The sequence below is a fragment of the Myxocyprinus asiaticus genome, chromosome 28, assembly GCF_019703515.2.
Source record: "Myxocyprinus asiaticus isolate MX2 ecotype Aquarium Trade chromosome 28, UBuf_Myxa_2, whole genome shotgun sequence".
NCBI classification, from domain to species: domain Eukaryota; kingdom Metazoa; phylum Chordata; class Actinopteri; order Cypriniformes; family Catostomidae; genus Myxocyprinus; species Myxocyprinus asiaticus.
This window is the reverse complement of record NC_059371.1, coordinates 22,115,741-22,131,261: the sequence shown is the minus strand read 5'-3', so window position 1 is coordinate 22,131,261 and position 15,521 is coordinate 22,115,741. Positions and strand designations below refer to the sequence as shown.

At 38.7% G+C, this 15,521-nt stretch overlaps 1 protein-coding gene and 1 pseudogene across 2 annotated transcripts in view; one reads left to right on the top strand and one right to left on the bottom strand.

Moving 5' to 3' along the window:
• Nucleotides 1-1,735, bottom strand: part of LOC127418999 (kelch-like protein 17) — a 35,882-nt gene extending 34,147 nt beyond the window's left edge. For both annotated transcript variants that reach the window (XM_051660012.1, XM_051660013.1), the window contains exon 1: nucleotides 1,566-1,735. The gene's annotated coding sequence lies outside the window, so the exon portion shown is untranslated. The remainder of the gene's footprint in view (nucleotides 1-1,565) is intronic.
• Nucleotides 1,736-3,820: 2,085 nt separating this feature from the next.
• LOC127419395 (nucleolar complex protein 2 homolog) overlaps nucleotides 3,821-15,521 on the top strand; it is an 80,845-nt pseudogene continuing 69,144 nt past the window's right edge.

The following is a 15,521-nucleotide window of genomic DNA, read 5'->3' as shown; positions in this document are numbered from 1 at the left end:
ATGTAAGTGTACCAGTGTTAAGTGCATTGAATCCCATAAGAAACACATATGGGTCATATCCGACCCACATATGCATTCTGTGATGCAAGTTCTAATTTTTAAAAAATTTAACTAAACATAAAAAAAAAAATAAAAAAAAGTCCGTTCACAAGATCAAAGACACCTTAATTCAGGAATACCTGAAGTGGCAGATCAAAAGACCACTTCATGTAAAAATATATATATATATATGAATGTATATGTACCACTGTAATAAAAGAAAATATATATTGGACAAAATATCGGAATTATTCTGAAAGCTTCTTACAATATCCTATATTATTTTTTAGTAGAGGTTAATGATAAATTATTAAATAGAGGTAAAACTAACTGTAGTAATTATAGTATTTTGACAGAAATTATGGTCTTTTTTTTTTCTTTTTTTTTTTTTTTTGTAAGGAGTGTCCTGATGCTACTGATTATACAGTAAACATGGTACCCATATGTTTCACAAACACCAGACAGACTACTCCATTGTTTAGTATACAGCTAATGACAAGACAACACTACAGACAACACCAGCATCATTACATCTGACTCAGCAGCACACTGTGTGCCATCCAGAGCATCTCATACTCTCCCCACCATACCCACCCTTTCTGTTTAGCATACAAGTCACCCACGACAGCAACACAACCAGCACTACCTGCACTTATGGATGCTTTTCCCTCGCGTTTCTTTGCTCTATTTCTTTAATGGATGTTTTGGATTTGTTTCTGGAGTCCAGCGGCAGAGCATCTCAGTCCATATGAAAAACGCATAAAGCCTCAGTTTGGGGGGTTTGTATGTTGTTGACGTAAGTGAGAGCCGCATGAGCTCTGGAAGCTGACGTCACTTCTTAAGGTCGCTCCGGATGTTTATTCTCGTAATTATTTTACTGTAAATCGATGCGTGGGTAAAATGGTTCATATGTCCACTGAACTCAACATGATATCGTCAAGCTTTTCGATACTACGGCCGTTACACTGTTTAAAGAAAACACCACAAATCTCAAATCGCATCACCGCTCATTGTGCATGTACAGGAACTTTGTCTGCTGTCCAAGCACATACAAAAATTAAAACGGTGAAAATGTATAGGTTCAAGAAGTCATAGGTTGCCTCATCTAACATCACAATTAAAACCCCTTGGTGGCTATTTGGTCCCATATTTCCAATATTACTGTCTCTGGAGACCTGCACTGACAGCTCACACAAGAATATCATCATTCAGCCATCACAACACATTTTAAACGCTTTAAACTACAGCGTCATATACTAGGAAATGCTCGATGCTCTTGTAACACGCTTGCAGACTCATGCACTGATAAACTGATGTCTGTCTGAACAAAGACCACAACAATGCGATAAAGAAGCAATTTCATAACACTGCAGCTTTGAGACAGCATGCATCTGTTTGCACATCGTATTTTTTTACGAGGATAAACAATAAACTGGTAAATAAATGAACGTCGCCTTCATTATCAGCTGAATAAATTGGAACCGATTTTGCGATTTGTTCCGGATGAGATCAGAATCTGAACTCACCTGCCTCCGTCTGTGTCTGACTGACAAGACTCGTTTCTTTCTGTGTAGAGATCTCTCCAGTTTTGTCTGCGTCTGGTGAATAATTGTGATGCATACAGTGATTTATTCAGTAGTGTGTGGTAGTCTGACGTTACATCACATGCCGCATCAAAACAGACGTCTGTCTCAGAGCTGTGATCGGCGTTTCTGTTAAAACCTTTAATATTCTGTTTAATATATCACGCCCGACCCAAATGTTTTGTCTTTTGTTTCAGTGTCCTTAGGTGTAAGGTGCTCAGTGCACTCAGTAATTTCTTCTCTTTAAAAAGTGTAGAAAGACAAACTAAATTGTGCCCAAGACAAAAAATGACCAAAACGGCAATCGTGAGCGGGGTGGCCAATGGTGCCAACCCCCTAGCTCCGCTCCTGTAGTCAGTGCATCCTTGGCAAACTTATGTGCATGTAATGTTTTGATGGTAAATCTAAAGAGATGAATATTTTAATATCACAGCGCAGCTGATGTCTTCTTGAGTTGTGACCTACAGTAGCTACCAATTACTCACACTGATGACTCTATCGGACCCCAGTTCAGACCCAAATGATACGATGTACACAGAGATCAGTGGGGCATTTTATATCAGTTAGTATATAAAACTAAGTGTGTAAGCACACTTATTCTACATGGAGAGGGTCCCCCTCATGGGGGCTGCCATGTTGGAATCACATGACCATACTACTCCGTTATTGGACACTCTTGGATTAAATTAATCACGGTTGACTGTGAATAGTGAATTTCTTCAATCTGTAACTGAAAACTATTGATTTTGAATGATGCTGCATCTACAGCACCAGGTGTCACATGTGACTCCAAACAAAAAAGTTACTGAGTGCACCTTTAAAGACAAACAATCTGGAAAGGTAAAACCAGTATATTAGCACTAAACCATTACATTATTAAAAATATATATTCACAAGCAACTTAGATATAATGAAATGCGAGGGCTTGAAGTGCGAAGTACAGGGCTTGAAGCGCGTGTCGATGCTGAGTTATAGTGAACAGGAAGGGATCTGCACAGATCTTCATCGGCTCAGATTCCGATCGATCCCTTCCAGAGTAATTCACACCATGCTCACAATGCTTGTGCAAACAAGCTTGGCACATTGGATAAGCCACCAGAACTCAGTGTTTACATGCAAAGGTGCTTACATGCAACATGAATCTAAAAATGCAGGGCCACTGCTGGGCAAATTGATGCCCTACGCAGAGCTCCATTTGAGACGACCGCCTGTGTTCTGCGACTGCTACGTCCTTGAAAAATGTATAACGTTCGAGTAAGGGCAGCCAGTGGAGTTTCTGGTGCCCCCCAAGGGTATGATGGTGCCCCCCTAGGGAGTTGGTGCCCTACTCTGACTACGTAATATGTGTATAGGGAGCAACAGTACTGAAAAAATGGGCAATCGTTTTTGATCAAACCGTTATGACCTTACCCCGATAATGGAAAAACATTTAAGGCATTTACATGAATTTATAAGTTAACTGTATATTAAGCATAACTGGTGTAACATCGTGCATGGAAACGCATTCAATAGAGCTGTTCAGCCTTGACGTCAGTTTGTAGGCAAACCTGGAAGGCTAATTTGCCATGGGTTCCCTCAGAACTTTCCTAATGGGGTTTTTCAATTTATGTGTAAAATATGTTCTGTGGTAAACATTACTTAAAGAGACTTGAATGGTTCTAGAACAAAAATTACACAGTCATACCTCAAACGTGAATGTTAAATCTGCCATGTGTTTAAAAAAAAATGATGTTGCTTGCTAACAAGTTGCTAGAAAAGGACTACAAATACCTCAAGCATGTTAGTGAACATGTCTGACAAAATGGAAAACCGTAGTAGTTCTTATATAGCAACTTGTTAGCCATTTTTACGTTTTTTTTTTTAAACATGGTGCTTTCAAAATTCACGTTTGAGATATGACTGTGTGTAATTTATGTTGTAGAACAAAATTTCCAAGTATCTTCAAGTGCATAATGTTTAGCAGACCTTATATTTGTCATAAATCCAAAACTGCCAAAAAAATAATAATAAAATAAATAAAAATAAAAAACGTATAGGTAAATCCCAATGGAACCCATGGCTCTAAAATGATAATTATCTTCTGGGTTTTTGGTATACAAACTGAACAGCTTTATAATTAAACAAAAACCTTTTTTTTTTTTTCTGCGATTAATGTAACGTTAAACAATAGATCAACTCAACTGAGCCCTTCAGACTGATGCATTGTGGGTAATGCGTCCCTATGCACATTTCCATACAGCTTGGCAGGGAAAAACAAGAGGTATGCTCCCGTTCTTAGATATTTTCACTTGCATACATGTTCAGATATTATATCATGGGTTAGCATACAGTGAATGTATCTTTGGAAGTGTTGTCAGAGCTCAGTTTCACTTCCTAAGACGCTTATCTGACAGATATTTGATTATAGCTAACTAGCTTTAGCCCCTGAGGATGAGCAAAAACTCCCATCATTCTCGCATTAGATAAACATATAATCTAGTATTCCTCATATATAAAGAAAATACGATCAAGCTGAGAGCACTGTCAAATTTGAGTGTCAACATAATTGTCCATCACATTTGTTCAATAAAGCTGGACAATAAAATCAGCTTTAGGAACAGTCAGGTGACATGTTTTTAGTGTAGTAAGTTTACCAGTGATTACCTTAGACTGACTCGAAAGTGCTAAGTTAACACGTTTTCTAAACATAGTTTATTATAATTATTTGTGTTCTGCGTTTATGCAGGAAGTTGGAGAACCTCAATGTAGATGAGTTCATGCTGTCTGGATTTGATTCTGAGGAGGAAGATGACTCTGTGGATGAAGATTCAACAATACACAATGGGAAGAGTAAGAAACCTGCACCTCAGAAGAAGTTAGTGTGGACTCTTTTGAAGTTTAAGGGTTTGTATTTCCATTTCTGTTAACTGCCACAAATGCTTACAGAGGGTATGCTGTTGGTATAATTAGAGGAACTTGGTTGCATAATTTTATTCAAATGGTCTAATGCTGATCTACTATGTCACAGGTCTGTCAAAAACATGGCAAGGCATCTGAGCACAAGGACCAGCTATCTGCCCTCAAGAGCCAAGATCCAGAATTTTACAAGTTCTTAGAAAAAAATGACCAGACGCTCCTGAATTTTGATGACTCTGATTTCTCAGAAGATGAAAAGGAGATAATGTACCACAACCTCCCCTCTCAACTGGAGGTCAGTCTTTCTTCAACTGTCCTACTTCTATTCATATGATAAATGGTTCAAGTGTTACATGTGTGATGTAGGTTTCAGAGCTTTTTATTCTATAAATCAGTGGGGTTTTATCATATAACGTAATTTTTTACAAACAGTTAGCATGTTTTGTATATGTTACCCCTGTATTTGTTTTCCTTGGGATATAAAAAAAAAAAAAAAAACTTGTGTTTTTGTGACATTAGGAAGCTAACTCAGATGAAAAGGAGAATTCAGATGCTAAAAAGACTAAGACGTCTAAGGAAGGTATCAAGGTGACGGAAGCAATGATTGAAAACTGGAGAGAAGGACTGAGGGTAGAAATTCTCTCTATTGCTTATTCTTGTCTTTTTTTTCTTGTCTCTAATGTTTTCTGTTAGGAACTTCAAGTGGTCAACACAATTTTTTTATTGCCTAATGCCGATATTTGGTTACCACCAGGGTGAAATGCAGAATGCAGAATATATGTGAGACAACCACAACATTGCTGAAATTAAAATAAAATTTATTTGTTATACAGTATTAACTCAAACTTCACTCAAAAAAGTTGAAAAACTAAAATATGCATATTTGATTGGCATGGCTGTTGATTGTTTTTGAACTGCCGCAAAGGGGGAGCTGTTGCCCCTTGTCACCTTTGACTTGCTTACGGGCATATTAATGTTATAATACTCTCGTCAATTACTCACCCTCATGCCATCCCAGATGGGTATGTCTTTCTGTCTTTTGCAGAACACAAATGAAGATTTATAGAAGAATATCTCAGCTCTGACGGTCCTCATAATGTAAGTGAATTGGGACCAGAACTTTGAAGGTCCAAAAAGCACAAAGGCAGCATGAAAATAATCCATGTCTTCAGAAATGATATAAGTGTGGGTGAGAAACAGATCAATATTTAAGTCCTTTTTTACTATAAATCTCCACCTTTTACCAGCCTGACCAGAAGGTGGTGATATGCCCAAAGAATGTGAATTCTCAAATGAAGAATGTGAAAGTGGAGATTTCTAGATAAAAAAGTACTTAAAAATGTATCTGCTTCTCACTCACACCTATTATATCACTTCTGAAGACATGGATTTAACCACTGGAGTCATACGGATTACTTTTATGCTGCCTTTATGTGCTTTTTGGAGCTTCAAAGTTCTGGTCACCATTTACTTGCATTGTATGGACCTACAGAGCTGAGATCTTCTGAAAATCTTCATTTATGTTCTGCAGAAGAAAGAAAGACATGCACATATGGGATGCCATGAGGGTGAGTAAATTTTTTATTTTTTTAAGGCACTGTTCTTTGTAAAATGCATGTGGAACAGTATGCATTGTGAAAACTGCTGCACAAATAGATTGAATTGAATTCATTAGCTAAGTGGGCAGGGTCCAATAATACAATTAAATCTTAGGTGTGTAATGTCTGTACATACTGTTTATCAAACAATTATACAGTCCCACCCCCAACTCACGACACTGGTTGAATCAATGTTGTTAATAACAGTATACTTCGTGTGTGAAGGAAATAAAAAAATTTAAGTTATGGAAGATGTTCTGTCTCTGATTTTCTTCATTCATTGATAGTTTTTTTACTAAAGCAATTTTTACGTAGATTCAGTTCTGTTTTGTCGATTTTCAGTTTTTCTCATGTTTTGTTTTTCTCTTTTTTTTCAGAAAGAGCCCACGTCTCGTTTGATAAGAGACATCACACAAGCCTTTAAGGCTGCTGTGGCCACAACGAAGGGCGAGTCTGACTCTGAGGAGCTCTGTTGATATACAGCACAGGTAACTGACTGCATTATTCACAGGTAGCACGCACTAAAATAACATAATATGTTTAATATGCACATCTGACAGCATCCGTCTTTCGCCTGTTGTATTTGCAGTGTTCAATTCCCTTATCCTATTCTGCATAAAAGAGATGCATACAGCGCTGCAAAGAATGCTGAATCTCAAAGCTCCACAGAAAGATCAGAAGAAGTGAGTTTTATTCCTGCCTTTGCATAGATAACTGGTCGTAGTCACTTAATCTGCATTGCACAGATATTTTTTCTTATTTTGCTGATAGTTCTATTTGATATCCATATTTTCAGATTAATACTTCCCTCCTCAAGTCCCAGGTGGCAAAAACTTCAGATTGATATTAAGATGTATCTAGCTGGTGTTGTTAAGGTAGATTTCTTGTTCATATTTCCATAAAATATTCCTCTGTCTGTGTTGTAATTCTGTTTATTTAAAGCTGAAGTGTGTATTTTTTCACCTATAGAAATTGCAAAAATAATGACAGGCCCCCATCTGCCATTTGTCAGGCAAACACATTCCCTACCCAAACTCATGCCACTGGCTGAGCCAATGTTGCTGTGTCTGGCTGGTCGATGCTCAAGCAAACAGAGCAAAATTTTGATGCTCTTTTCAGTGAAATCAACCTACAAATGACATACCTATAGTTGTCTGCATATTAAGCTGGGATAGAGCAAGTATTTTATGAATAAGAAATAATATACACATTTCAGCTTATCACAGTGCTAGAAATGAACATGAATTAATATATTTCAGATGTTTTTCTCCACAGCTCCTCTCCAGTTTAACCCAGTCCACAGTCACAACTGCAGTTCTCCGTCACACCAACCAGATGGTGCCATACTACCTGTGTTTGCCAAAACAGTGCAGACAATTGCTTAAAGTAAGCTGTACAAAACACTCACATTCACCTAAAGACCAGATTAATTCTCAGTGCCCTGAAAAAATGGATGTTTCCAAACCAGACAAAACACATAAGTCGCAACATTTGTGGTGTTCTTCTTTCCTTTTTGAATCTGATCAAACAGTGGAGCACAGGAGAGGAGACCGTGAGGGTCCTGGCCTTCCTCGCTCTCAACAAGATCTGTCGCCACAAACAGGATTTCCATCTAAACTCTGTTATTAAGGTAAGTTTGGTTTTATTGCACATCATAAATGTACAGTTGAAGTCAGAAATTTACATACACCTTAGCCAAATACATTTAAACTCAGTTTTTCACAATTCCTGACATTTAATCGTAGAAAAAAATTCCCTGTCTTAGGTGAGTTAGGATCACTATTTTAAGAATGTGAAATGTCTTTTCTACCATTCCCTCAGTGAAATCTGCTGGTGGTGAAATATTTACCTCGGCCATTGATATTAAAAAAGATCACTATCTTGATCTCTATAGTTCCACGTCTTCATCTACTGATGAGGATATTAGAAACTTTGTGGAACCATTAGAACTTCCTAAACTGGCGACTGAGCAAAAAAATTCTCTTGATTCTGAGATAACCTTGGAGGAGCTTGACGAGGTAATTAAGGCCTTGCCTACAAGCAAGGCTTCGGGGCCAGACGGCTTTGCCGCTGAATTTTTTAGATCTTGTGCTACAGAACTGGCTCCACTTTTGTTAGAAGTTTATACGGAATCATTAAAGAATGGAAAGCTTCCGCCAACCATGACATAAGCCCAGATCAGTCTGATTCTTAAAAAGGACAAAGCGAGGATAAGAGTTACCGTCCAATTTCCCTGATCCAGCTAGATGTTAAAATATTGTCAAAAAAACTGATTAAGTAAAGTTATGACATCTCTTATACATATAGATCAGGTGGGGTTTATTCGGGGCCGTAGCTCTTCTGATAACATTAGGTGTTTTCATCAATATCATGTGGTCATTGGCCAATGATCAGACTCCTGTCGCTGTCATCTCACTTGACGTTGAAAATGCATTCGATATGATAGAATGGGATTATCTTTTTAAGGTTTTGGAAATATACGGGTTCAGAAATACTTTTATTGAATGGATTTAGAGACTTTATAGACACCCGGTAGCGGCGGTACAGACGAATGGATTCATTTCAGATTATTTAACTCTGGATACAGGCACCCGGCAGGATTGCCCTCTTTCCCCCTTATTGTTCTGTCTTGCCCTGGAACCATTAGCAGCCGCGATAAGAAAGGAAGAAGATTTTCCAGGAGTGGTGGCAGGAGGTGTGGCGAATAAGCTTTTGTTTTACGCAGATGATATTTTATTATTCATCTCCGACCCCACTAGATCTATGCCTTGCCTCCACAGAATTATTAATTCCTTTTCTAAATTCTCAGGATACAGAGTGAATTGGTCTAAATCCGAAGCTTTGGCTCTGACAGCGTACTGCCCAGTAACTGCTTTTCAGCCAGTGCCTTCCAGTGGCCCAAACAGGGCATTAAGTATTTGGGCATCTTATGCCCAGCAAATTTGTGTGATTTAGTTAGTTAATTCTGACCCCTTAATAAAAAGGTTTTCGAGCGATTTGGGCAGGTGGGCATCATTACATTTATCGATGATTGGGAAGGTTAATGTTATTAAAATGAATTGTATTCCAAAATTCAACTACTTGCTGCAGTCTGTCCCTATAGATGTCCCCCTCTCTTATTTCAAGCAATTTATCTGGAATGGCAAGTGTCCCAGATTACATTTCAATAAGTTACATAGGCCGATTGACAATGGTGGGCTAGGCCTACCCAAGATTTTGTTTTATTATTATGCATTCGGTCTCAGACATTTGGCTCATTGGTCACTTCCACCTGAGAGAGCCCATCCCTGGTTTTGTATTGAACAGGAAGTCCTTGCCCCTATTTCGCCATTGCAAAGCCTTTCTATTAAACTAACCGGAGAAGTTAAATCACACCCCGTTATCTCACATTTGCACGCGGTTTGGACAAAAGTGTCCAGAGTGTTTAATTCGAACATTTATTTTAACGTAGCCTCGAGCTTATGGCTGAACACAAAATTACGTATTAATAAGTCCCCTTTCTGCTGGTCAGAGTGGATTGTGAGGGAGGTTGGTACGCTCGGTGACCTATATGAGAGTGGAGTGTTGAGATCTTTTGAAAATATGGTTCAACATTTTAGGATTCCCAGATCACAGTTCTTTAGGTATTTACAGCTGTTTGGGAGTAGCATACACCCCACCCCTAAAGCGGCAGATACTCTGGAAGTGGTGATTACTGCTTTTGGAAAAGGTCATGAGGCATCAGTGTATTACCCACTGTTAATTCAGAGTCTGGGGGGCGGAGCTTCAACTTCTCTCAAGAGATTATGGGAGAAAGATTTAAACTTGGTATTGGAGGAGGGAGTGTGAGCTAGGATTCTAAAAAAACGTCAAGTCTGCCTCTAGAGATGCAAGGGTGCATCTGATGCAATTTAAGATTTTGCATTGATTCTATTGGACCCCCTCTAGATTGTATAGGCTTGGTCTTAAAGACACGCCCACCTGCTGGCAATGCCAATCAGAAGACCCATGTTTTTTGGGATCCAAGATCCAAGAATTTTGGTTGAGGGTTCAGAGCTTCATGTGTGACGTAGTAGACATAAAATTTTCATTTTGCCGCAGACTGTGTATTTTGGGTGATGGGGTGGTCCTGAATATGGGTGATGGATAGATGAAAAGCTGGGTCCTGACCAGCGTGATGATTGGCAGGTGGGTAATCCTCGGGATGGAGGTCGACTGATGCGCCCTCATTTTGTGAGTGGTGCGTTAATTTGGGCAGGGTGGCGGCATTTGAGGAGATGGTATATAGAAAGCTAGGCAACCTTGATATATCATCAGGAAATGGGGTAACTATCTAGCCATTTTGGAAGGCTCTTGGGAGGGGCAGCGGAGAGAGACTAATGTTTTTCTTTTTATGTTTCTAAATATTTTCTGCTGTTTTATTGTCTATTTGTGTGTCTTTGTCAGTTGGCTTTTGACCACTGGAGTGCTTGTTCAGGGGGAAAAGTTGTGATTTCACGTGGTTTAATTTTGCATTTTCTGTTGTGCCTTTCATTTGCTGCATGGAATCATTAAAAAAAATTTAATAACAAAAGAATGTAAAATGTCAGAATAATAGTAGAGAGAATGATTTATTTCAGCTTTTATTTATTTAATCACATTCCCAGTGGGTCAGATGTTTACATACACTTTGTTAGTATTTGGTAACATCACCTTTAAATTGTTTAACTTGGGTCAAATATTTTTGGTAGCCTTCCACAAGCTTCTCACAATAAGTTGTTGGAATTGTGGCTCATTCCTCCAGAAAGAACCGGTGTAACTGAGTCAGGTTTTTAGGCCTCCTTGCTCGCAAATGCTTTTTCAGTTCTGCCCACAAATTTTCATTTGATTGAGGTCAGGGCTTTATGATGGCTTGTTGAGCGTGTTACCTTGGAGACGCAGCACGTGTGGAGGCTTCACACTATTCTCCACGGCATCCTCACACAACTCACCATGCGCCCCACCGAGAGCGAACCACATTATAGCGACCCTAGCAACCGGGCCAATTTGGTTGCTTAGGAGACCTGGCTTGAGTCACTCAGCACGCCCTGGATTCGAGGCTGCAAACCTGGATCAGTTTTACTTTTTCACTTTTTGTTCCCAGCTTGGAAAACTGGATGGAATGGTTATGTTTTAGATGAGCTTTTCGATTACAGGGCTCGACATTAAGCATTGTGATGTGCTTGTCCTTTGGACAAGTAAATTGGTCATTGACTCCAGCCAGGTCTCCTAAGCAACCAAATTGGCCCGGTTGCTAGGGTTGCTATAATGTGGTTCGCTCTCGGTGGGGCGCGTGGTAAGTTGCGAAAACGTTGAAAGCTTTGTTGTTTATAAATAGGTGCAATAGTTTTATCGCTTTGCTCTCTTAACACAGGCGCTGTACAATGACATTCACATGTCGGAAAAAATGCAGCCACGTCACGAGCACACACCAAATTCAACAAACGTTGCTGCACGAGAGGGAGAAGGACACACAAAAGTGGATTTTCTGTATTCGCGCAGATTCTGGAATGAATACAAAGTCAATACTCAGAATCAGACACTGTAGATTATTTTCAACAGCAGGATTTATTTTTATTTTTAAATAAGTGATAGGCTAAAGGCATTTTTTTTTTTTAAATCATTATTAAGGTTTCAATCAGGCAACTTGTCTGGTCAGGAAAGTAAAATTCACTTTGACTAGCCCTTGCAAAAATCCACTTGTCCCGGACAAGCATTAATGTCGAGCCCTGAGTTATATTGCCACTTTCCATTGTCACTGTTTTAAACAAATTCGACATACCGGCTCGTTCACGTTAATGGTCTCTCCTCTCTCATTCGGCTTAAAGCCAAAATGTTCCCACACCGGAGCTGTGGAATGCGGCTTTGAAACCAAGTCCATTTGAACTTATTCTTACAAACTTTCTGGCTGAAATTTATGCAGTCGTCCGGAAAAAACACCTATTATAATACCTAGGCTATTAGCCTCGAGTAATTCGTAATCTTCACCTGTCGCTTTCTGCTGTGTGTGTGTGGAGCTGCCTGAGCCCGCCTCCGACACAGAGCGGACAAGAGCACAGATGCAGTGCAACTGGCTAAAATGTTGGTGACATTTTTATGTAAACAAACACGCATGTAAACACAATGGGCAATATCGAGTTCAGCAGAAATTATCGAGGTTATGTCCGTATGTCATACGAGAAGTCTATAACTTAATTATCATGACAGGCCTAAGGTATGCCTTAAAATACATCCACAGGTACACCTCCAATTGACTCAGATTAGCCTATCAGAAGCTAAATTAGGCTTGACGCCATTTTCTGGAATTTTCCAAGCTGCTTAAAGGCACAGTTAAGTGTATGTAAACTTCTGACCCACTGGAATTGTGATTTAGTCAATTAAAAGTGAAACTGAAATCTGTCTATAAACAATTGTTGGGAAAATTACTTGTGTCATGCAAGTAGATGTTCTAATCGACTTGCCAAAACTATAGTTTTCTAATATTAAATCTGTGGAGTGGTTAATAAATGAGTTTAAATGACTTCACCCTAAGTGTATGTAAACTTCTGACTTCAACTGTATTTCACATGTGATTGGATTTACTTGCCTTTTACTCACTTAATGATTATAACCAAAATGTGCATGGAGTATCCATTCAATGGTGATTTATGTCTTTGGAACTTTCAGCACAAACCTGGGTCCAGTTACCTATAAAGTTCAGTTTGTTGTGACTCTACCCTCCCTAGCAACCGGGCCAATTGGTTGCTTAGGAAGCCTGACTGGAGTCACTCAGCACGCCCTGGTATCGAACTTGCGACTCCAGGTGTGGTAGTCAGCGTCTTTACTTGCTGAGCTACCCAGACCCCCTGTTTGAGTAGTGTTAAAGATGTTTTCTGAACTCAGTGCATGAAAACGAGTGTTTGGTATTTATCTCATGTGAACTGTTGTAACATTCAATGTTAATGTGAAAACTGTTCGCCCTGAAAATGTATTATTGATTGTTCATTTTGCGAGTAAATTCATAATTTCTTCAAAACTAGCAGCTAGGGATTGCTGTGATCAAACGAGTTGACTAAAATAATGTTGTGAACAAATAGAAATTATATTTGTATATATTCAATGAGGAACAGTTGATCAGTGTCTTGAAATCATGTGGTGCCAGTTCATTGACAAACTAATAAATCATTTGATCTTTTCACAACCTTAACTATCTTACACCTACCCCAAATGAAAGACAAAACAAAGATTTAGTATTTGCATGTATAATGAAAAATTGTTTAAACATTTATCAGCTGTGAAAAAATGTTGGTTCACTTGAAGTCGTCAACCAATTTTGCCACCATTGATAACTAATGTGGTGAAAAAGGCTGATATGCGATTAATCCTGTGGTAGGTTTTTAAATCAATTTACTGAATGATAAAAAAAAAAATTCCTAGTCTATCCTTACTATGAAGGGCACAAACAATGAGACCTACAAGACCCAAAAGCAGTTTATTGTGCAACCAAAATTCCAATAATAAACAGAAAAATTACGATTTTCTACATAACACGGGACTTTTCTATAAACAATCTCGAAATAAACTGGGGACTCTTATTTTGAAATGTCAGAGACTTGGCTCTTTTATAATGCTCTGTTTGTAAGTATTTTAACAAATTAAGCTTTTAGCCTATATATTCACCTGATAATATATTTAAAAAATTAGGAATACAAAAAAATATATATTATTGGCAACAATCGGCATTGATTGTTGTCAATAACTTATAGTTCCAAAAAGCAGCTATCAGTACCAATTAAATGGTAAAACCAATATATCGGTCTACCTATAATTTGAAATCTTATGGTTAATGGAGTAACTCACACGGTTCACTGTTTGTTTTCTGTTTTCAGCAAATGTACATCGCCTACGTGAAGAACTGCAAGTTCACATCACCCAACACTCTCCCAATGATACATTTCATGCAGAGGACCCTCACAGAGATGTATTCACTGGACACACAGGTTTCATACCAGCACGTCTTTATCTTTGTCCGTCAACTCGCCATCCACCTCAGAAACGGCATGAATATTAAAAAGAAGGTTGTTATATGTCTTGACCGGTTTTCATTTGTATTTTGACAAGAATTCCTAAAGATTTTCAAGAGATTTTAAACTGTTTAGCAGATTTTGCCTCCTTTATAATTAGTAAGTTTGTGTTATTGTTTTGTGTGTGTGTCCTCAGGAGACGTATCAGTCCGTGTATAACTGGCAGTATGTGCACTGTCTGAATCTGTGGTGTCGGGTACTGAGCACCATTTACCCCAGTGACGTTCTGGAGCCACTGATTTACCCGCTGTGTTAAGTCATCATCGGATGCATGAAGTATGTGGTTTGCAAGAAAATTTCATCCAGTATTACAGACAATTTAGTATTTTCTTTTTTTAATTCTTTGTTACATTGATCTCCAGCAGGTGGCGCCATTAACCACATTTATTTTTACAATCCCCAGTATGTAGACTTGAATTCAGTTTATTCCCTCCACTGCAGTCTTCAGTTGCATTACTTTTCCACAACATTAAAGAAAAAAAACATGACAAAAACACTACTTCTTATCTTTTCAGAGAATCTATTTGAATTCATCAATAGTTCTATGTTGTCTGTGTGTGTATTGTAGGCTTGTGCCCATCTCACGGTACTACCCTCTGAGACTGCACTGTGCAAGAGCCCTCATTCTGCTCTCCAGTGGTACCAAGACATTTGTGCCCATCCTGCCCTTCCTGCTGGAGGTGAGACTACCATAACATACCACCATCACTCCCCTGATGTCTCACCCTAATGCCAGACTGCATGGAATTAACAGGTGTTGCTGTATGTGGGTGGATATGGTTTGGGCATGAGTAAACCCTCTACCCACGCCATTTGTCATCATGGTTGCCCCATTTTCAGACCATTAGCTTTAAAACGACTCTACGTTTCATGCCGAACCTTGAACACTTTTGATCATATGTGATCTACAGTAATGCAAATTCTCCCTCTAACTCCAAATCCAATGAGATAAGCCATCTGAATATTATATTTCATGTTTATTGCCACAGCTGTGCTGATATGCAGTGCAATAGCACGATTGCAAGGTTGATATAGCTTTTTTACCACAGTTTTATTAACAAGTTAAGACACAATATGGCCTGTTATTTTGTCTATTTTTGCTCTGCTAACAAAAATTGTTCCGAAAACAAAGCCAAAGCTTCATCAACAATAGGGCTTCGCTGAGCAAAACAAAACTGAAAGTCTGTCTGGAACGCTGTAAACAGAAACGAGCGAAGAGACAGCAAAGTTATTCAAAATATCAGCACTGTTGGTATGCTGCTGCTCCAATCAGATTAGAAGACCGGAACTGACTGTTGTATAATGGAAAATAAAAAACAAACGCACAGAGAAAAGACGAGCTGCCA